Source organism: Schistocerca nitens, chromosome 7 (genome assembly GCF_023898315.1).
Source record: "Schistocerca nitens isolate TAMUIC-IGC-003100 chromosome 7, iqSchNite1.1, whole genome shotgun sequence".
Lineage (NCBI taxonomy): Eukaryota > Metazoa > Arthropoda > Insecta > Orthoptera > Acrididae > Schistocerca > Schistocerca nitens.
In genome coordinates this window covers 522,294,681-522,316,882 of record NC_064620.1, presented here as the reverse complement: position 1 = coordinate 522,316,882, position 22,202 = coordinate 522,294,681, and positions in this window count along the sequence as shown.

Below are 22,202 nucleotides of genomic sequence, written 5' to 3'. Positions count from 1 at the left end.
TCATGTACTGACACGTTCCATGACCTTGGACATTTGCTCCTCAATTTGGTCCTACTGAACTTGACGTGTAAATAAATAAATAAGATAGGAGGTCAAGGGAAAACACGATCCATCCTATTTCAGTAGGGCGATTACCATGTAGACAACAATAGCCTACCGATTTCAAAACAGCAGTAGAGTGATCTGTTACGTTTAGAAACAGCCACGTAACGATTTGTCATTACCGAAATCTTGGCTTGGTGAAGCTGAGAAAATAAACTGAATTACTGGACAAAATTTTAGTGAATGGATTATCATTCCAGATATGCAGCGGCAGTTTCAATGATACTTGTCACCCAGCATTGAGTTCATAGCTATTACCGACAGGGTGAAGTTGTCAAACTAAGATTTCACGCTGAATTCTCTTATACGAAATTTCGTGATAACTTAAAATGGGCCGTGATATTGACCGAATAATGATATGCATTTTTCTCAGTGTTGCTTCGCTACTTTCTAAACTTATCTGTTGCTGTTATAATTCACGTTTAGACCCTATTGGGCCATGCTGTGCACAACAACGGGCATTTTCAGGGTTTTGTTATAGCTTTTGTTGTGCCCTGAATTTACGGCCTGAAAATTTTTCTGTCTGGTATATCAGGTTGTGTTTTTCTTGATCCCTTTCGGTCTTCTGTAACTCTACTGATTCATTCTATTGTTTCAACTTCAGTTTTATCACGGGTTTCGCAGGATTCATCGAACAGACTTGTTAATGTGGTTGGTTTCATTTTCCTAATATGCCTGCTGTTTTCATATCCGAATGAATGTTCGTACATTTTTCAGGTTCCGTATTTGCTTTTAATCTGTGTGCTCCTTCTGAATATTGTCCCGATTTCTTTTCGTTCTCTCTTCAGGATTTCTGCAATATTTTTCTTCCTTTTAAATTTGGTGTTTCAGCTCTGTAAAGACACTCTGGTTTGGCGATTGTGTTGAAGTGTACGATTGTAACCAATCATTTCCAGGCCAGTTTCCTGAACGGTTTCACCCAAAAACTGGAACTGAGAAACTCTCTCGATTTTCCCGCATCATGTAGTTGCTAGACATGTGACTTGTTTTTGCAAATGGTATTTGGAGTTCTACTCTGCTGTTTCTTGATGAATTTCCTGTTTGATTTTTCCGAAATTTCTCTCTCGAATTTTATGTTCGATTTTATACCACGTAGTGTTTCACTGGGAACTGAAGTCGTTTTGAGGTCGAGACCATGTTCTTTCAGCATTTGGAAGAGAGACGTACGGCTCACTGAGTCACAAACTTTTTAAGAACCTACTAATAAGCGATCTGCTTTTTTTATTATGAAGTTTTGACACCTGAAAATTAGTTTGAGAACTAAAATTTTCCCCATGCAAGATCTACTTAGATTTAGAATTTTCAGTGGGACTGGTAGAAAGGAAATACGCCTATTTTTGTTCACATACGCTGCTTCTCCCTGTCTGTTTGCCTTCTCGAAGCAGATATTTCGGGGCTGACATTTATTTAGCTTCGTTTTAAAAGTCCTAGTGCTACTTTTCTGGAAGTCTTCAATGTCATGAAGTTGACTGCTCTCTTACTGTCAGTTTGAGCACCTAATTAATTTTGAAGTTTCTTTTAGAGTTGTCATGAATATGTCATGTGGAATTTCTGATTTGTCACTATTCCATGTTTTGAATGCCTTTACGGTATCATGATTTAGCAGCTTGTACAGAATCTACACCCCACCAAGGGTGTTTTCTCCGCTTCTGTAAAGGAATTTCGTTTTTCGCAGTTTTGATAAACTTGTGTTTGAGTTGATCCCAAGTTTGTACTTCATTCGGGTTATGTAATGGTCTGTGTCAGTATTCGCCCCTTTGCGTACCTGATTCTTTAAAATCTCCTTGTGATGTCTGTTGCATGATCTGTGCTACAACCAGCAGGTTATAGTTCGATTACTGGGGAAGAAAATGAAGAAAAATAATCTACTCTCTGTAAAATTTTTTGAAACATTCGTTCAAGTATATTGAACACGGTGACAAGCTAACTGAAGAAGAAAGAAAAAAAAAATGTACCTCACCGTCACATGGAATACGAGGTCATTAAAGACTCAATTGCAATTGAATAAGAGATGACAGCTATATTGGAGAAGTAGGGTTCTTGCCTCTAAGGCAAATGACAAGTCTCACTTGCCTTGGACGTCGGCGCGACAGTCCGGCGCAGGGTGGGCAATACTGTCAGATCGTGGTTGGTAATAGTGAATAGACGGGAAAAAAATGCAACAAATCACTCTGCAGTTCCGCGCTAGTGTAGGAGCCACGGCACAACATTTATACGTCTGCACACCGCGACTTACGGGCCACAGACTCTGGCCTGAGCGCAGGACCAGCACTACTAGCCGCTCGGATAATAGGAATACATCACTTATAAAAGCTGTAAACGGTCTGTACAAGTCTCATTATTTCTGCATAACTATGGCCATACAGGGAGAATGAACAGACTTTGAACGCGTAATGGGAGTTAGACACATGAGAAATTCAGTTTCGGAAATCGTTTGGGAATTCAATATTCCGAGACCCACAGTATCAAGAGTATTCCGAGAATAACAAATTCCAGGGATTATCTCTCACCACGGACAACGCAGTAGCCAGAGGCCTTCACCTAACGACCGAGAGCAGCGGCGTTTGCATAGAGTTGTCAGTGCTAACAGACAAGCAACACTCTGTGAAACAAATGTGGGACGTACTACGAACATAGGATAGTGCGACGATATGTGGCGATAATGGGCTATGGCAGTAGTCGACCGACGATAATGCTTTTGCTAACAGCAAGGCATAACACGCTGCGCCTTTCCTGGGCTCGTAACCATGTCGGTGGGATCCTGGACGGGGAGAAAACGGTGGGCTGGTCAGACGAGTCCAGATTTTGGTTGATAAAGGCTGAGTGTAGCCATGTATGGAAGTGAAACGTGGACGATAAATAGTTTAGACAAGAAGAGAATAGAAGTTTTCGAAATGTGATGCTACAGAAGAATGCTGAAGATTAGATGGATGGATCACATAACTAATGAGGAGGTATTGAACAGGATTGGAGAGAAGAGAAATTTGTGGCACAACTTGACTAGAAAAAGGGATCGATTGGTAGGACATATTCAAAGGCATCAACGGATCACCAATTTAGTATTGGAGGGCAGCGTGGAGGGTAGAAATCGTAGAGGGAGACCAAGAGATGAATACACTAAACAGATTCAGAAGGATGCAGATTGCAGTAGGTGCTGGGAGATTAAGAAGCTTGCACAAGATAGAGTAGCATGGAGAGCTGCGTTAAACCAGTCTCAGGACTGAAGACCATAACAAACAAAGGCTGAGGGTAGGATTGCAGGGTTAGAGTGTGGCGCAGACCCCACGAAGCCACAGACCCAAGTCGTCAACAAGACACTGTGCAAGTTGGTGGTGGCTCCATAAAGGAGTAGGCTGTGTTTACATGGAATGGTCTGGGTCCTCTGGTCCAACTGAACCGATCATTGACTGGAAATGGCTACGTTCGGCAACTTGGAGATCATCTGCAGCCTTTCGTGGACCTTATGTATCCAAACAACAATGTCACGTCACCAGGCTACAATTGTTCGCGATTGCTTTGAACAACATTCTGGACAATTCGAGCGAATGATCTGGCCACCTGGCCCTCCCAATACGAATCCCATTGAACATTTATGGGACATAATTGAGAGGTCAGTTCGTGCACATCATGCACCAACATCATGCAGCCTTTCGTGGACCTTATGTACCCAAACAACAATGTCACGTCACCAGGCTACAATTGTTCGCGATTGCTTTGATCAACATTCTGGACAATTCGAGCGAATGATCTGGCCACCTGGCCCTCCCAATACGAATCCCATTGAACATTTATGGGACATAATGGAGGGGTCAGTTCGTGCACATCATGCACCAACATCATGCACCTTCACCTCTTTCGGAATTATGGACGGCTATAGAGATAGGAAAACATAGGTACAAAGAAGGTAGCTGCGAAGAAACCATGGATAACAGAAGAAATACTTCAGTTGATTGATGAAAGGAGGAAGTACAAACACGTTCCGGGAAAATCAGGAATACAGAAATACAAGTCGCTGAGGAATGAAATAAATAGGAAGTGCAGGGGAGCTAAGACGAAATGGCTGCAGGAAAAATGTGAAGACATCGAAAAAGATATGATTGTCGGAAGGACAGACTCAGCACACAGGAAAGTCAAAACAACCTTTGGTGACATTAAAAGCAACGGTGGTAACATTAAGAGTGCAAAGGGAATTCCACTGTTAAATGCAGAGGAGAGAGCAGATAGGTGGAAAGAATACATTGAAAGCCTCTATGAGGGTGAAGATTTGTCTGATGTGATAGAAGAAGACACAGGAGTCGATTTAGAAGAGATAGGGGATCCAGTATTAGAATCGGAATTTAAAAGAGCTTTGGAGGACTTACGGTCAAATAAGGCAGAAGGGATAGATAACATTCCATCAGAATTTCTAAAATCATTGGGGGAAGTGGCAACAAAACGACTATTCACGTTGGTGTGTGGAATATATGAGTCTGGCGATATACCATCTGACTTTCAGAAAAGCATCATCCACACAATTCCGAAGACGGCAAGAGCTGACAAGTGCGAGAATTATCGCATAATCAGCTTAACAGCTCATGCATCGAAGCTGCTTACAAGAATAATATACAGAAGAATGGAAAAGAAAACTGAGAATGCGCTAGGTGACGATCGGTTTGGCTTTAGAAAAAGTAAAGGGACGAAAGAGGCAATTCTGACGTTACGGCTAATAATCAGGACACTTTCATAGGATTTGTCGACCTGGAAAAAGCGTTCGACAATATAAAATGGTGCAAGCTGTTCGAGACTCTGAAAAAACTAGGGGTAAGCTATAGGGAGAGACGGGTCATATACAATATGTACAACAACCAAGAGGGAATAATAAGAGTGGACGATCAAGAACGAAGTGCTCGTATTAAGAAGGGTGTAAGACAAGGCTGTAGCCTTTCACCCCTACTCTTCAATCTGTACATCGAGGAAGCAATGATGGAAATAAAAGAAAGGTTCAGGAGTGGAATTAAAATACAAGGTGAAAGGATATCAATGATACGATTCGCTGATGACATTGCTATCCTGAGTGAAAGTGAAGAAGAATTAAATGATCTGCTGAACGGAATGAACAGTCTAATGAGTACACAGTATGGTTTGAGAGTAAATCGGAGAACGACGAAGGTAATGAGAAGTAGTAGAAATGAGAACAGCGAGAAACTTAACATCAGGATTGATGGTCACGAAGTCAATGAAGTTAAGGAGTTCTGCTACCTAGGCAGTAAAATAACAAATGACGGACGGAGCAAGGAGGACATCAAAAGCAGACTCGCTATGCCAAAAAAGGCATTTCTGGCCAAGAGAAGTCTACTAATATCAAATACCGGCCTTAATTTGAGGAAGAAATTTCTGAGGATGTACGTCTGGAGTACAGCATTGTATGGTAGTGAAACATGGACTGTGGGAAAACCGGAACAGAAGAGAATCGAAGCATTTGAGATGTGGTGCTATAGACGAATGTTGAAAATTAGGTGGACTGATAAGGTAAGGAATGAGGACGTTCTACGCAGAATCGGAGAGGAAAGGAATATGTGGAAAACACTGATAAGGACAAGGGACAGGATGATAGGACATCTGCTAAGACATGAGGGAATGACTTCCATGGTACTAGAGGGAACTGTAGAGGGCAAAAACTATAGAGGAAGACAGAGATTGGAATACGTCAAGCAAATAATTGAGGACGTAGGTTGCAAGTGCTACTCTGAGATGAAGAGGTTAGCACAGGAAAGGAATTCGTGGCGGGCCGCATCAAACCAGTCAGTAGACTGATGACCAAAAAAAATAGAGACATCATGGATCAATATCTTTGCAGGGAACTTCCTACGCCCTGTGGAATCCATATCACTTCAAGCTGCTGCACTACACGACACGATATTAGGAGGTATGCCATGACTTTTGTCACTGCAACGTAATCCTCAGCGTTGTTCTGTAGCACCACAATTCAAAAATTTCATCCTTTTCTATTATGTTCGATTCTTATCTGAAATGTTTATTGTCGACAGACTACAGTCCAGACCGACACCTTCAGAAAACACTTCCTGACATTCAACAGCAGGTCTTCATCGGTTCCTATGGGCGTTTTATACGCCAACGTCTTTCCGTAACCACAGAGAAAAAATTCCAGACGTGCGAAATCCGGCTACCGCGCTGGACATGGATCAGGCCCTTCCAATCCAATGATCATGGTACGTGTTGCTCAGGTGCTCCCGGACTGTGCACCGTCGTGTTGACACCATATCCTTTCGCGGACAACAGGGGGTACAGTCTCCTAGAGCTATTGCAGAACATCTCGCAGGAACATCACGTAAGATGGACCTGTCAAACGAGGAGGCAGCAAATAAATTCCTATTAGGTGATCTTCGACGTTGACAGAGAATCGTTGCTGGTTGCCACCGATGTGAGTGGCGCGGATGTTGTCCTCACGCCAAACATGGCTATTCCGGCTACTGGAAACACCGTCATGGGTGAATCCGTGAACAATACAAACTACTCAGTGGTGTACGCTTTTTAACACCCGCTCCCTATTCCAACAAACTCCCGGGATCTTTGGCAGAGCGCGGCAGAATTGCATCTCCCGTTGCAATATATGCATTGAGGCTGACGGTTGTCGCTTTGAATAAATAGTATCAGCTATGTTGGTGTTATGCTGTGTACGTTGTGTATGCCATAACACAATAAATATGCATTTCCAACCATTGGTTCCCTTCCTCAATATAATCAGTTGCGCATCTACTATTACATGTTGTCTGGTCGGACGAGTCTCGTTTCAAATTGTATCGAGCGTATGGCCGTGTACGGCTATGGAGACAACCTCATGAATCCATAAACCCTGCATGTCAGCAGGGAACTCTTCAAACTGGTGGAGGCTCTGTAATGGTGTGAAGCGTGTGCATTTGGAGTGATATGGGATTTCTCATACGTCTAGATACGACTCTGACAGGTGAGAGTCATGTAAGCATCTTGTTTGATCATCGGCTTCTGTTCATGTCCAGTGTGCATTCCGACGGACTTGGGAAATTCCAGCAAGACAATGCGACACCGGATTAGCCGAGCGGTCTAGGGCGCTGCAGTCATGGACTGTGCGGCTGGTCCTGGCGGAGGTTCGAGTCCTCCCTCGGGCATGGGTGTGTGTGTTTGTCCTTAGGATAATTTAGGTTAAGTAGTGTGTAAGCTTAGGGACTGGTGACCTTAGCAGTTAAGTCCCATAAGATTTCACACACATTTGAACAATGCGACACCCCACTCGTCCAGAATTGCTAGAGAGTGGCTCTAGGAACACTCTTCTGAGTTTAATCACTTCCACTGGCCACCAGACTCCCCAGACATGAACATACTGAGCATATGTGGGATTCCTTGCAACTTGCTATTCAGAAGAGACTTCCATCCTCTTGTACTCTTACGGATTTAAGGACAGCCCTGCAGGATTCGTGGTGTCAGTTCCCTCCAGCACTACTTCAGATATTAGTCGAGTCCATGCCACGTCATGTTGCGGTACTTCTGCGCGCTTGCGGGGGCCCTACACGATATTGAGCAGGTGTACCAGTTTCTTTGGCTCTTCAGTGTAGTTTGGTACTATTCACGCATATCACCACCTGTTTTATCTCGAATTGGCATTGTTACTGTCGTCTTGAAGTCTAAGTCTGTCGCGCTTATTCATATATCTCGCCCATTAGGTTCGATAGTTTTGTCATAGTTGGCTATCATAAATACCTCAACAATTCTGACCAAATGTTTTGTAACCAAGGGTCCTCTTTCCACATAGGTCTCTCTGTGCTGATAAAATTTTTCTCGCAGTATCGTATCTTCCATCTCATCTTCATTTACTTCCTCTTTCTTTCAGCATTGCGCAACATGAAGAATAACTTTTTCGTGACCCCGTAAATGTCCCCCATTGCGACACATAAGTTTGAAATTTGCCTCAAAGTTGTTTAAACCCTTCCTCTGTAATAATACAATAGAGTGACGCCCCGCGACGTTGTCTCTATGACGCTGGACGCTGGAAACTGCTAGATGTCGACACACACACACACACACACACACACACACACACACACAAAAGAAGAGGTCACAGCTCAGAAATTCGCGTGAGCTGTGAGGTTGGCTAGTGATGTCACATTGGCACCAATTTCACCTTAATTATGCCCATGTCACCGTGGACGTGTCGCGCTATGGGGAGGTCGTCACACCCATCTTACCAACATTTTCCCCCTTCATCTGGCATGTCTGCGATGGAGACCAGAACCGCGACACCCAGAGTTAATTCACGCAGTTTTCTTATGGATGGCTGAGGAAAACATTTCAGGAACACCGCCGCTCAGAATCGATACGAAAAGGCCTCAGAGGAGGGCATGAATGGCGTCAATGAAATCACCCCTTCCCCGGGGTGTTGATTCCGATGCATTTCGCGGCCTAAAACGATGGTGTGCAGTGTGATAAACAACATGACGACATTCTTGACAACGTTAAGACAGCATTGCCACCCCCTGGGAGTTTCAACCATGAACCTGTTCTGATCCATTTGGAGTGATGTGCGACCCCAATTTTTGCTCTGGAATACAATATGGAGGGATCCTCCAAAAACATTCGATGAAATTTGAACGTGATCCCAACCAAGCAGCAAAGACTGTTTACGGTTTCTCAGTCCTACTGTTTCGAGCCCTCCCCTGGTGTGATCATGGGGTTGGGGGGGGGGTGTTAATGAAATGGCAGATGGTCCCTCTGAGGCTGCCTCGCTCCTCTCCCAGTTTGGTAGCACCCTCGGTGACACTTACGCACCTTTGCTGAGCATGTTAAAAATATACTTGTCAGAAATTTAGACACCAGCTCATCCTCGCGACTGCTCTCTGAAGGTAGGCAAACCCATTTAAGTGTTGCTGAAAGGATTGCCTAGCCCTCAGGCACTAGAATGGCCACAAGGTTGAACTGGTTTCTGACAGGGACATTTTTAAAGTGCTCAACAAAGTTGCGTGAGTGGTACCGAGGGTGTTGGCAAACTGGGGGTCTTGAAGGGTCCCTTGCTGTTTTATTCATTCAAATGTTAATGCTGCAACCCCCACCCCTCCGCATCTCGCTGGCTACCACCATTCTCATGTACACCGCAGAGGCGTCAAAAAGATGAATGAAATATGGATAGACGGCCGGAGTGGCCGAGCGGTTCTAGGCGCTACAGTCTAAAACCGCGCGGCCGCTACGGTCGCAGGTTCGAATCCTGCCTCGGTCATGGATGTGTGTGATGTCCTTAGGTTAGTTAGGTTTAAGTAGTTCTAAGTTCTAGGGGACTGATGACCTCAGAAGTTAAGTCCCATAGTGCTCAGAGCCATTTGAACCATTTGAAATATGGATAAGAGTGGTTATGACGGCCTTCTCATCGTTTGACTGACCACGGTATCTGTGGACAGGTGGTGAAATGTGGTGGCAATGTAACATAAATAACTCACTTTAGAACTGACTTGTGACCTTTTCTGAGCGTGTGTCGACATCTCGCCGATTGAAGAGTCGTCGTGACCGGGAGGTGGGGAGGTGGGCGGGGGGGGGGGGGACGTTGTAGGTCGCCACGCTTTTGCGCCATACACCGGTAGGTTTCAGGCAGCTTTGAGCGAAATTTCAAACTTGTCCGTTGCAGTGGGAGACAATTACGGTCTTTCGAAAGAGTGATCCTTTAATTCTCTTGTGCAGTTTATAATAATATCTTTACGTACGAGGGCAGTTCAGTAAGTAATGCAACACATTTCTTTTCTCGGCCAATTTTGGTTGAAAAAACCGGAAATATCTTGTGGAATATTTTCAAACATTCCCGCTTCGTCTCGTATAGTTTCATTGACTTCCGACAGGTGGCAGCGCTGTACGGAGCTGTTAAAATGGCGTCTGTAACGGATGTGCGTTGCAAACAACGGACAGTGATCGAGTTTCTTTTGGCGGAAAACCAGGGCATCTCAGATATTCATAGGCGCTTGCAGAATGTCTACGGTGATCTGGCAGTGGACAAAAGCACGGTGAGTCTTTGGGCAAAGCGTGTGTCATCATCGCCGCAAGGTCAAGCAAGACTGTCTGATCTCCCGCGTGCGGGCCGGCCGTGCACAGCTGTGACTCCTGCAATGGCGGAGCGAGCGAACACACTCGTTCGAGATGATCGACAGATCACCATCAAACAACTCAGTGCTCAACTTGACATCTCTGTTGGTAGTGCTGTCACAATTGTTCACCAGTTGGGATATTCAAAGGTTTGTTCCCGCTGGGTCCCTCGTTGTCTAACCTAACACCATAAAGAGCAAAGGAGAACCATCTGTGCGGAATTGCTTGCTCGTCATGTGGTTGAGGGTGACAATATCTTGTCAAAGATTGTTACAGGCGATGAAACATGGGTTCATCACTTCGAACCTGAAACAAAACGGCAATCAATGGAGTGGCGCCACACCCACTCCCCTACCAAGAAAAAGTTTAAAGCCATACCCTCAGCCGATAAAGTCATGGTTACAGTCTTCTGGGACGCTGAAGGGGTTATTCTGTTCGATGTCCTTCCCCATGGGCAAACCGTCGGATTTCCATATGTTTGGCCCAATGAAGGACGCAATCCGTGGGACGCACTACGCGGATGATGAAGAAGTTATTGATGCAGTACGACGTTGGCTCTGACATCGACCAGTGGAATGGTACCGTGCATGCATACAGGCCCTCATTTCAAGGTGGCGTAAGGCCGTAGCATTGAATGGAGATTACCTTGAAAAATAGCGTTGTGTAGCTAAAAGATTGGGGAATAACCTGGTGTATTTCAATGCTGAATAAAACAACCCCTGTTTCAGAAAAAAAATGTGTTGCATTACTTATTGAACTGCCCTCGTACATTTCAATTGTGCAGCTCTTCGTCTTCTACAGCGGTGTAGCCACGCGGTCTCGGGTGCCTTGTCACGGTTAGTGCGGCTCCCCCCGTCGGAGGTTCGAGTCCTCCCTCGGGCATGGGTGTGTGTGTCGTTCATAGCGTAAGTCAGTTTAAGTTAGATTCAGTAGTGCGTAAACTTAGTGACCGATGACTTCAGCAGCTCGGTCCCATAAGACCTTACCACAAATTCCCAAAAAAGTCTTGTTGTTGTTGTTGATGATGATGTGGTTTTCAATGCGAAGTCTGGTTTGATGAATCTACCCATGCTGTTCCATCTTACGCAAGCCTCTTCATCTCCGAATAACTACTGCAGCCAACATCCATTTGAACACGCTTACTGTATTTACTCTTGGTCTCCCTCTAAAGTTCCTCCCCCACCCCCCCCCCACCCCCCACGCCCCCGTGTATCCTCCAAAACTAAACTGATGATTCATGTCTCAGAATGTACCCCGTCAACCGACCCCTTCTTTTAGTCAAGTTGTGCCACAAATTATTTTCTTCACAATTCTACTCAACACCTTCTCATATATAACGCGATCTGCCCACCTAATATTCAGAATTATTCTGTAGCGCCACATTTCAAAAGCTTCTATTCTCTTCTTAACTGAACTGCTTATCGTGCACGTTTTACCTCCGTACAATGCTGTAGTCCACACAAATGACTTCATAATAGATTTCATAACACTTAAACTTATATACGAATTTAACAAATTTCTCTTCCTCAGAAACGCTTTTATTGCAATTGGCAGTCTACATTTTATATCCTCCCTACTTCGGCTATTGTGAGTTGTTCTACTGCCCAAATAACAAAACTCATCTATTCCAGTTAGTGTCTTATTTCCTGATTAATACTCTCAGCATTGCCTGATTAGATTCGACTTCAAATCGTTACCCTTGTTTTGCTTTTGTTGATGTTAATCTCATATCCTCCCTTCAAGGCACTCTCCATTCCGTTCAGCTGCACACCGTGTGGAACCGTTTGGTCGTTAGCACTGCAAGTCGTCTACTTCAGGCGCCTTGTTTCGGCTTAGGTCAAATTCTTCTGCTAGAATATCTCTCATCCCCTTCTTCATCTACATGCTCTTCCCTTTCTATAATATTGCCTTCAAATTCATTTCTTTGTACGGAGCCACTACATACTCCTTCCATCTTCCAGGTTTCCCTTCTTTGTTTAGTACCGGTTTTCTATTTGATTTCACAAACCTCTTTCTCTTTTCTCCAGATGCTCGTTTAATTTTCCTGTAAGCGGTGTCTATCTTTCCTCTACTTATACGCATTTCTGTAGCCTCGCATTTGTCCTCTAGCCACTCCTGCTCAGCCACTATGCACTTTCTGTCAATCTCAGTTTTAGATGTTTATGTTATGTTTTATCCTCTCATCAATTAAATTCAATATCTCCTGTGATATCTAAGGATTTCTACTAGTCATCTTTTTTACCTGCTGCCTTCCATATTTCATTTCTCAAAGCTACTCATTCGTCATCTACTTTATTCCTTTCCTCTGTTTCAGTTAATCTCTGCCCAGTGCTCCTTCTGAAACTGTTAGCAAACTCTGATTCTTTCAATACACACCTCATCAAATTTCTATCTTTTTGCAAATTGCTCAATTTTCATCTGCAATTCATAACTAATAAATTGTGGCTGAAGTACATATCTGCTCCTAGAAATGAATTACGGTTTATAATCTGGTTCCAAAATCTCTGAAACCTTCCAGCGCAGCCGTGCGGGGTAGCCGCGCGGTCTAGACGCCTTGTCAAGGCCAGCACGGTTACCCCCGTCAGAGGTTGGAGTCCTCCCTCGAGCGTGGGTGTGTGTGTTATCCTTAGTGTAAGTTAGTTTAAGTTAGATTAAGTAGTGCGTAAGCTTAGGGACCGATGACCTCAGCAATTTCCAATTTCCTTCCAGTGCACTACGGCCGCTCAGGGGCGTCATGTATCTGGTTGTATGGTTGTGTGCATCGCATCGCAACGTACTTCACGCATTCTGCCTAAGTGCCTTAAGGTCCACTCTCCTCCACATTCGAGTATGTCTGTCTACCATCGCGTTCAACGTGCCGTACGTTTCAATAACGTAACAGAAATGTTAATCAAAAACTTGCTTTTTAAATTTCTTTTTCTTTTTGCTGAGAATTGTTTCAAACATCGGTGAGTTCATTTGTCGCATAAAGCTGCATATTTTAAGCAGGGCTGTCCTCGTTACGGGTATTACATGTAGATGGCTCGCTTGGCATGCCGTACATTACCTTTTGTTGCAGAGAAGCTTTCCATCACGTGCGCATCGACTGGTATGTCTCTCCCAAGATAGTAGTGACGTTTACGACCAAATGACATAAGTTGTTTTGGAAACAATGTCGGCGACGTCACTATTCTTATTTGCGAAGGCAACTGGGTTATCTTTAGAAGCTGATATCGACGCTTACTCACTTTGCAGAGGCTGCACGTTGTAACATTACTGTGCAGCTTTGCCAAGCATTTTCGGCATACAGTTTTCTGGAAGAAAGGAAATATGCAGACGCACCGAAACGTTTGGCCGAGTTGCAAGGTGATGGATGATGCAAGCAGTAGGGAATCTGCAGGCAGCCGTAAGTTGTATACTCCAAGACCAAGACTTTAACATTTCATGTAGTACAGCTACCAGTGTTAGTACTCCTGCTGCAGTACGAGTTTTGAAGACACAGTACTGTTGTACATCTGTATGCTGCTGCTACATCTGTTTTCTGACAGATAACACAGTATGATTTTTCTTCGGTTACATCCCTTACAATCTTCTGATTCATTGCTGGAATAAATCTTAAGGAACGTTTTTACATATACATAATAAGGTGACTTCCTAAAAGAGGACTAATAAGTGTTGTCGAAAGTAAGGCTCGTTTACGTAATAGTACACTGATGGAAAAAGAAACTGCAACGCCAAGAACGAGTTGTGCGTCGGTAGGCGTGTTTTTACGTCTGAAAAATGATGTATTTATTAAGTCTAGCGCTAGTAGCGCCACTACGAGGTACAAATCAGGTTAGCTTGAAGTACACGCTGTAGCGATCGTGAGTGTTAGTTACCTTGATGTTAGTCAAGACTGCCTTCAAGGAGACAGACGCCACTGTCAGCACCTCACTGAATTTGAACGGAGGCGTGTAATAGAGGTATGAGAAAATGGATCTTCCTTCTGCCATTTGCAGAAAGACTTGCGGGAATGTAGTCACTGTACTTGATTGCTGGCAGCGGTGGTGATGAGAATCGCAAGAAGACCAGGCACCCGAATTCAAAGGCATTGTCGAGAGGGAAGATCATGTTAGGTGTATGACTCTGGTTCATTGTACTGCAACTGCAGCAGCAATTTGAGCAGCCGTTGGCACCACAGTGACACAACGAACTGTTACAAGTTGGTTACTTCATGCACAGCCCCTAACTGGCAGCACAGTGACTCAACTAACTGTTACAACTTTGTTACTTCAAGCACAGCTTCGAGCCAAACGCCCTGTAGCGTGCATTCCGCTGACCTCAAACAACCGCCTTTTGCGACTTCAGTGGTGTCAAGCGAGAGCTCATTGGATGGCAGGGAGGAGGTCTGTTGTCTGATAAAGGTTGGTTTTGCCTCGATGTCACTGATGGCCGTGTGGTGGTTAGAAGGAGGCAAGTTGTGGGACTGTCCACGTGCTAGACACGCTCAACCTATACCTGGATGGTTATCCCAAGCACCATTACTGCAAGTTTGTGCGTCAGTCTGGCGATTCGCTACTTTGTGCTGCACTAATGAACGTAATTCCAGGAGTTGATTTCGAGCAGGATAACGCTCGTCCACACACCCAATATGCTCTACAGTGTGTCCACATGTTGCCTTGGTCTGGTCGAGCACCAGATCTGTCTCCAATTGGGCACATGGGCACGTATGGTACGTCGTCGGACGACAACTTCAGTGTCATTCACAAACAGCATTAACCGTCTCTGTGTTGAGAGACAAGTGCAATTTCGAACAGGATAACGCTCGTCCACACACCCAATATACTCTACAGAGTGTCCACATGTTGCCTTGGTCTGGTCGAGCACCAGATCTGTCTCCAATTGGGCACATGGGCACGTATGGTACGTCGTCGGACGACAACTCCAGTGTCATTCACAAACAGCATTAACCGTCTCTGTGTTGAGAGACAAGTGCAATTTCGAACAGGATAACGCTCGTCCACACACCCAATATGCTCTACAGTGTGTCCACATGTTGCCTTGGTCTGGTCGAGCACCAGATCTGTCTCCAATTGGGCACATGGGCACACATGGTACGTCTTCGGACGACAACTCCAGTGTCATTCACAAACAGCATTAACCGACTCTGTGTTGACAGATAAGTGCAATTTCGAACAGGATAACGCTCGTCCACACACCCAATATGCTCTACAGTGTGTCCACATGTTGCCTTGGTCTGGTCGAGCACCAGATCTGTCTCCAATTGGGCACATGGGCACATATGGTACGTCGTCGGACGACAACACCAGTGTTATTCACAAACAGCATTAACCGTCTCTGTGTTGACAGACAAGTGCAATTTCGAACAGGATAACGCTCGTCCACACACCCAATATGCTCTACAGTGTGTCCACATGTTGCCTTGGTCTGGTCGAGCACCAGATCTGTCTCCAATTGGGCACATGGGCACATATGGTACGTCGTCGGACGACAACTCCAGTTTCATTCACAAACAGCATTAACCGTCTCTGTGTTGACAGACAAGTGCAATTTCGAACAGGATAACGCTCGTCCACACACCCAATATACTCTACAGTGTGTCCACATGTTGCCTTGGTCTGGTCGAGCACCAGATCTGTCTCCAATTGGGCACATGGGCACATATGGTACGTCGTCGGACGACAACTCCAGTGTCATTCACAAACAGCATTAACCGTCTCTGTGTTGACAGACAAGTGCAATTTCGAACAGGATAACGCTCGTCCACACACCCAATATGCTCTACAGTGTGTCCACATGTTGCCTTGGTCTGGTCGAGCACCAGATCTGTCTCCAATTGGGCACATGGGCACATATGGTACGTCGTCGGACGACAACTCCAGTGTAATTGTAACGGCTCTGAGCACTATGGGACTTAACATCTATAGTCATCAGTCCCCTAGAACTTAGAACTACTTAAACCTAACTAACCTAAGGACAGCACACAACACCCAGCCATCACGAGGCAGAGAAAATCCCTGACCCCGCCGGGAATCGAACCCGGGAACCCAGGCGTGGGAAGCGAGAACGCTACCGCACGACCACGAGATGCGGGCTCCAGTGTCATTCACAAACAGCATTAACCGTCTCTGTGTTGACAGACAAGTGCAATTTCGAACAGGATAACGCTCGTCCACACACCCAATATGCTCTACAGTGTGTCCACATGTTGCCTTGGTCTGGTCGAGCACCAGATCTGTCTCCAATTGGGCACATGGGCACATATGGTACGTCGTCGGACGACAACTCCAGTGTCATTCACAAAGAGCATTAACCGTCTCTGTGTTGACAGACAAGTGCAATTTCGAACAGGATAACGCTCGTCCACACACCCAATATGCTCTACAGTGTGTCCACATGTTGCCTTGGTCTGGTCGAGCACCAGATCTGTCTCCAATTGGGCACATGGGCACATATGGTACGTCGTCGGACGACAACTCCAGTGTCATTCACAAACAGCATTAACCGACTCTGTGTTGACAGATAAGTGCAATTTCGAACAGGATAACGCTCGTCCACACACCCAATATGCTCTACAGTGTGTCCACATGTTGCCTTGGTCTGGTCGAGCACCAGATCTGTCTCCAATTGGGCACATGGGCACACATGGTACGTCTTCGGACGACAACTCCAGTGTCATTCACAAACAGCATTAACCGTCTCTGTGTTGACAGACAAGTGCAATTTCGAACAGGATAACGCTCGTCCACACACCCAATATGCTCTACAGTGTGTCCACATGTTGCCTTGGTCTGGTCGAGCACCAGATCTGTCTCCAATTGGGCACATGGGCACATATGGTACGTCGTCGGACGACAACTCCAGTGTTATTCACAAACATTATTAACCGTCTCTGTGTTGACAGACAAGTGCAATTTCGACAGGATAACGCTCGTCCACACACCCAATATGCTCTACAGTGTGTCCACATGTTGCCTTGGTCTGGTCGAGCACCAGTTCTGTCTCCAATTGGGCACATGGGCACATATGGTACGTCGTCGGACGACAACTCCAGTGTCATTCACAAACAGCATTAACCGTCTCTGTGTTGACAGACAAGTGCAATTTCGAACAGGATAACGCTCGTCCACACACCCAATATGCTCTACAGTGTGTCCACATGTTGCCTTGGTCTGGTCGAGCACCAGATCTGTCTCCAATTGGGCACATGGGCACATGGGCACATATGGTACGTCGTCGGACGACAACTCCAGTGTCATTCACAAACAGCATTAACCGACTCTGTGTTGACAGACAAGTGCAATTTCGAACAGGATAACGCTCGTCCACACACCCAATATGCTCTACAGTGTGTCCACATGTTGCCTTGGTCTGGTCGAGCACCAGATCTGTCTCCAATTGGGCACATGGGCACATATGGTACGTCGTCGGACGACAACTCCAGTGTCATTCACAAACAGCATTAACCGTCTCTGTGTTGACAGACAAGTGCAACAGGCTTGGAACTCCATCTAACAAACTGACATTCTGCACTGGTACGATACAATGCAATCACATCTGCATGCTTGTATTCAACATTGTGGCCGTTGCAACGGTTACTAATGTAGCAGTATTTCACATTTGCAGTTGGCTATAGAACGCTTACATTAACCTGTGGTCTTGCAGTTTCAATCACTTAAATATATTACCTATACAAAGGTATTCCCGAAATTTTATTGTTCTATATGAACTATTTTTTGGTGTTATGTTTTTATCCGTCACTGTATTATTGCAGTCGGTCAAGAAGTTAAGACCCTATGGTTTCCACAGGTCGTAAGTCAATATTGTGGCGCTATTACGGAAAGGGGTACCCTTTGAGTAACACGTTAATAACAAAAAGAATGTTGGTGTCGGAACTGGTCATACTTTTTTGTTTGTAGGTGTTTTTCTTTTTCATTCATGGAACCGACTGTCCACTAACCACTTCGGTTCTCCTCAGCCTACACGGTTTCTAAAAGTCACAGTAAAATTTTCATTATAAAAGAAGATTAAGATAGAGGATTAAAACACATAAAATATGTTGCTGAATATGACAGCACCGACTACTTGGTGGTTGTGAGTCCAGGCGAATAGTAGCTGCTCCTGCGAATTGTGAGAAGGTGGATGATTGGCGGTAACGCGGCAGTGCGTGTTTCGTGGTAGGGGAGGAAGGGGAGTTGTATGTGGGAGATATGGGTGCTAGATGCGGAGTAAGAATGGGAGGAGTAACTTGGAAATTGGAACAAACTTTGGCTTAGGGAAGGTAGCTCTATACATTTCTGGTCAAAAAGCACGAATTGGTTAATGTTACCTACGGACAGGATTTGGTGGTGAAAATGGGAGGGTACATGTTGATAACGCATGTGTTTCATCAACAGAAAAGGAGATGGGAGGTGTTGCCACAAAATGCCTGATCATTTCATCTTCAGTCTTTCCCTGGTGCGTCAGCCCCTCGGTGCTATTTGAGAGGAGTACTGTTCCAGAGGTGTAGGCTATTTGCTGGCATCCTGTTTCACTTTCTCTCATCATCTTACAAGACAAAGAAAACACCACACTATGCAAACATCCATTACGATCAGCCACATTCAACAGCTACAATTAAGACACAACTCTCGTGCAGCGCATAGTGAGCGACCATTGTACAATGAGGAAGAAAACCAGTAAAGCAATACGATTCTTATTTCTTTACCATCAGCCACACAACATGACGCACTCCAGGTCAAATGAGCTGAATTTTGCAGCAACTAATGGACATGAGATTGCCACGTTGTTGGAATTTCGGTAAAACGGTAGTCCTGTTACGGACGTTGTGGAAGTATTTGGTTGCAACAGATTTACTGTATAGTTGTCTGTACAGATACAGTAAGCCATCCTCCTGTCACAGAAGATTTCAAATGTTCATAAAAAGTCACGTACACGCTGTAGACCATGAAATTTACACCCAGAAAGTTAATGTGACCGGCGGGGTCAGGGATTTTCTCTGCCTCGTGATGACTGGGTGTTGTGTGATGTCCTTAGGTTAGTTAGGTTTAAGTAGTTCTAAGTTCTAAGGGACTGATGACCATAGATGTTAAGTCCCATAGTGCTCAGAGCCATTTTAATGTGACCCAGCGATAATGCAAGCTGACGTTTTAACGATAGTAAATGGCAAACTCACTCAAAGCGCAACAAAAGGGTGTAAGCTACTCGGAAGTAATTCAGCTGGATTCTGAACAAGTGCATGAAACTATTAACACATGCATCCCAACCTTTCATTGCTGAAGACCGCACCTTATAGGTCCGATTTTTACAAAGGCAGATGACTTTGTCGTCAGATACCTAATTAGCTTAATAACGTATAAACATACAGCATGTGTGGTGAATGCAGTGGTCCGCAATAACGTAGTCTCAATAGCTGAAAATCTCGGAATAATTGTATCAGCTTCAATTTACCTTGTTTGCTGAAAACCATTAATAAAATAAAGAAACAACTCAACAGGGAATTACTTGAGATTACAGACGAATTCATATCAGCTCGTTTTCGGAATCAAGTACAACGTGAGCAAAGACATGATATTCTGTTGGTGAATTCCGCACACAAAACACTCAAAATCGGTACAAATTTACCTAACCTGACTTCTGTCATAATTCCCAATTATATGAAAGCGATTTCAATGTTTGTGGCGGGCTGCTTTCTTACCATAATACGGATGGTTGATGGCCAAATGCCTTCATACTCACACTCGAAAAAATATAAGCAAAACTACTGACCACGGCGCGCTTTCCCGGACGACGAACAAGGGAGAAGTAGTTTCACCCCGCAAACTGTGGCGGAAAGGTATCGCGTTCTGCCGCCTAGCGTTTGCATTGGCAGAAGGCGGTCGAAGCTCTTAGCTACCGGTAAGACAGACCTGCCGTTTCTCGGTGTGGCAGCGGTACCTCATTCTGGCAGAAAGAACCGACGTGTGACTGAATAACAGTGATCGAACGAACTGTTTACGCCAAGAACAGAATGATTCTGCGATACGTGAAAGGCGTTCGTTCCCAAAACAGAACGTAATTATCTCTTCGTACTCGGTATGTGTGTGCGAGAGGTTCGTACCTCGGCTGGTGCTCACGTCCGCCGCTGGGGTGTTCCCGTAACACTGTGCCGATTGATTAGGTCAGCAAGAGACGCGAGTAGCCCGGAAAAGTCTTCTAGCGCCGCAGTCGGTCTGCCTGAAATGGATTCATCACTTCCAGGTCCTCTGTCATATGGTCAAAAATGAAACCGAGCGAGCTGGCTCAGTCGTTAGCACCCTGGACTCTCATTCGGGAGCCGGCCGCGGTGGTCTAGCGGTTCTAGGCGCGCAGTCCGGAACCGCGCGACTGCTACGGTCGCAGGTTCGAGTCCTGCCTCGGGCATGGATGTGTCTGATGTCCTTAGGTTAGTTCGGTTTAAGTAGTTCTAAGTTCTAGGGGACTAATGACCACAGTATTTAAGTCCCATAGTGCTCAGAGCCATTTGAACCATTTGCCATCTCATTCGGGAGGACGACGGTTCAAATCCGGTTCAGGCCAGCCGCGATTTCCCTAAATCGCTGCAGGCAGATTTAGGCCGATTTCCTTCCCCATCCTTGACACAGTCCCAGCTTGTGTTCCGTCTCTAGTGACCTCGATGTCAACGGGACGTTAAACACAATCTTCCTTCCTTCCTTCTTAAAAAGTGAATTGACAAAACCGTTTTATCATTTGCTAATAATGGATCGATTTGAAATCTATGAGGTGCGACAGTAAAGTAATGAAAGAAAATGTTGCTTACCGTTTTAGTCAAGATTAGTGTTGTCTCCATCAAAGTAGTTCTCTTCTGATAGCACACACTTTTTCCAGCGCTTCTGCCATTGATAGTAACATATCTGGATCTCATCTTCTGTAATATCCTTCAAGACGCTCGTCACAGCTTTTTGGACATCTTGTGTTGTTTGAAAATGGTGTCCCTTGACCACCGTTTTGACTCTTGGAAACAGAAAAAAGTCGCACAGAGCGATATCTGGTGGCTGTGGTAGTACTGAAATGTGTTTTGAGGTTAAAAATTGCTGTACTGACAGAGCAGTATGGGATGGCGTATTATTGCATACCAAGATCTGGAGTTATTATTAGACGAACCGTTTCTCGATTGATGTTCATTTCTTCTGCAATCATTTTCACGGATAATCTTCGATCAGACCATACAAGTTCAAGCATCCTGGCCAAGTTGATATCCATCCGTGAGGTTAGTGGTCGTCCACTGCAGTCTTCATCTTCGACATTCGTTCTGCCTTCACTAAACATTTTATGCCAACGAAAAACTTGAACTCTTGGCATAACCTGCTCTCCAAAAGCCTTCTGAAGCTTACCATAAGTTTCACCCAATTTAACGGAAAAAGAAATGGCATACCGTTGTGCAATATTATGCGGTTCCATTTGAGTGACGAGTGACGCAAACACGTGTTAACTTATTATAGCACAACTCACGACTGAGCAGTTGCATCGATGTGCCACTTGGACTAGAAGCAGCTTATAGACAAAGGTCAAAGATATTGTGCCTACGCAAGCAAGCAGGGTTGCCACATCTTACAAAGAAAATCAGCCTCATTACTTTATTGTCGCGCCTCGTATCTGCTATAGAATCCGAAACAATGCAGGAGAATAACCACAGTTACCACTTTGTGCCACGTGTGACTTGGGTTGTAGATGCATTTCGCAGGGCAAATCAAAAGGTGTGTTACAAGGGATCGTGGTTGGTAGGTGGGTACGAAGTGAATATGTTAGAGAAAGCCTCGTTTGCGTGCTAGCGTCCCTGAAATGTGGAGAAGAAAGTAGGCAGCTGGGGCCACAAAAGCTAAGCAAGGAATACAGGAGAAAATGTACTTTTTTTGGGGGTCAGCAGTCTTCTGCCTGCTTTGATGCGACCCGCCACGAATTCCTCTCCTGCGCCAACCTTTTCATTTCAGAGCAGCACTTGCAACCTATGTGCTCAATTATTTGCTGGATGTATTCCAGACTCTGTC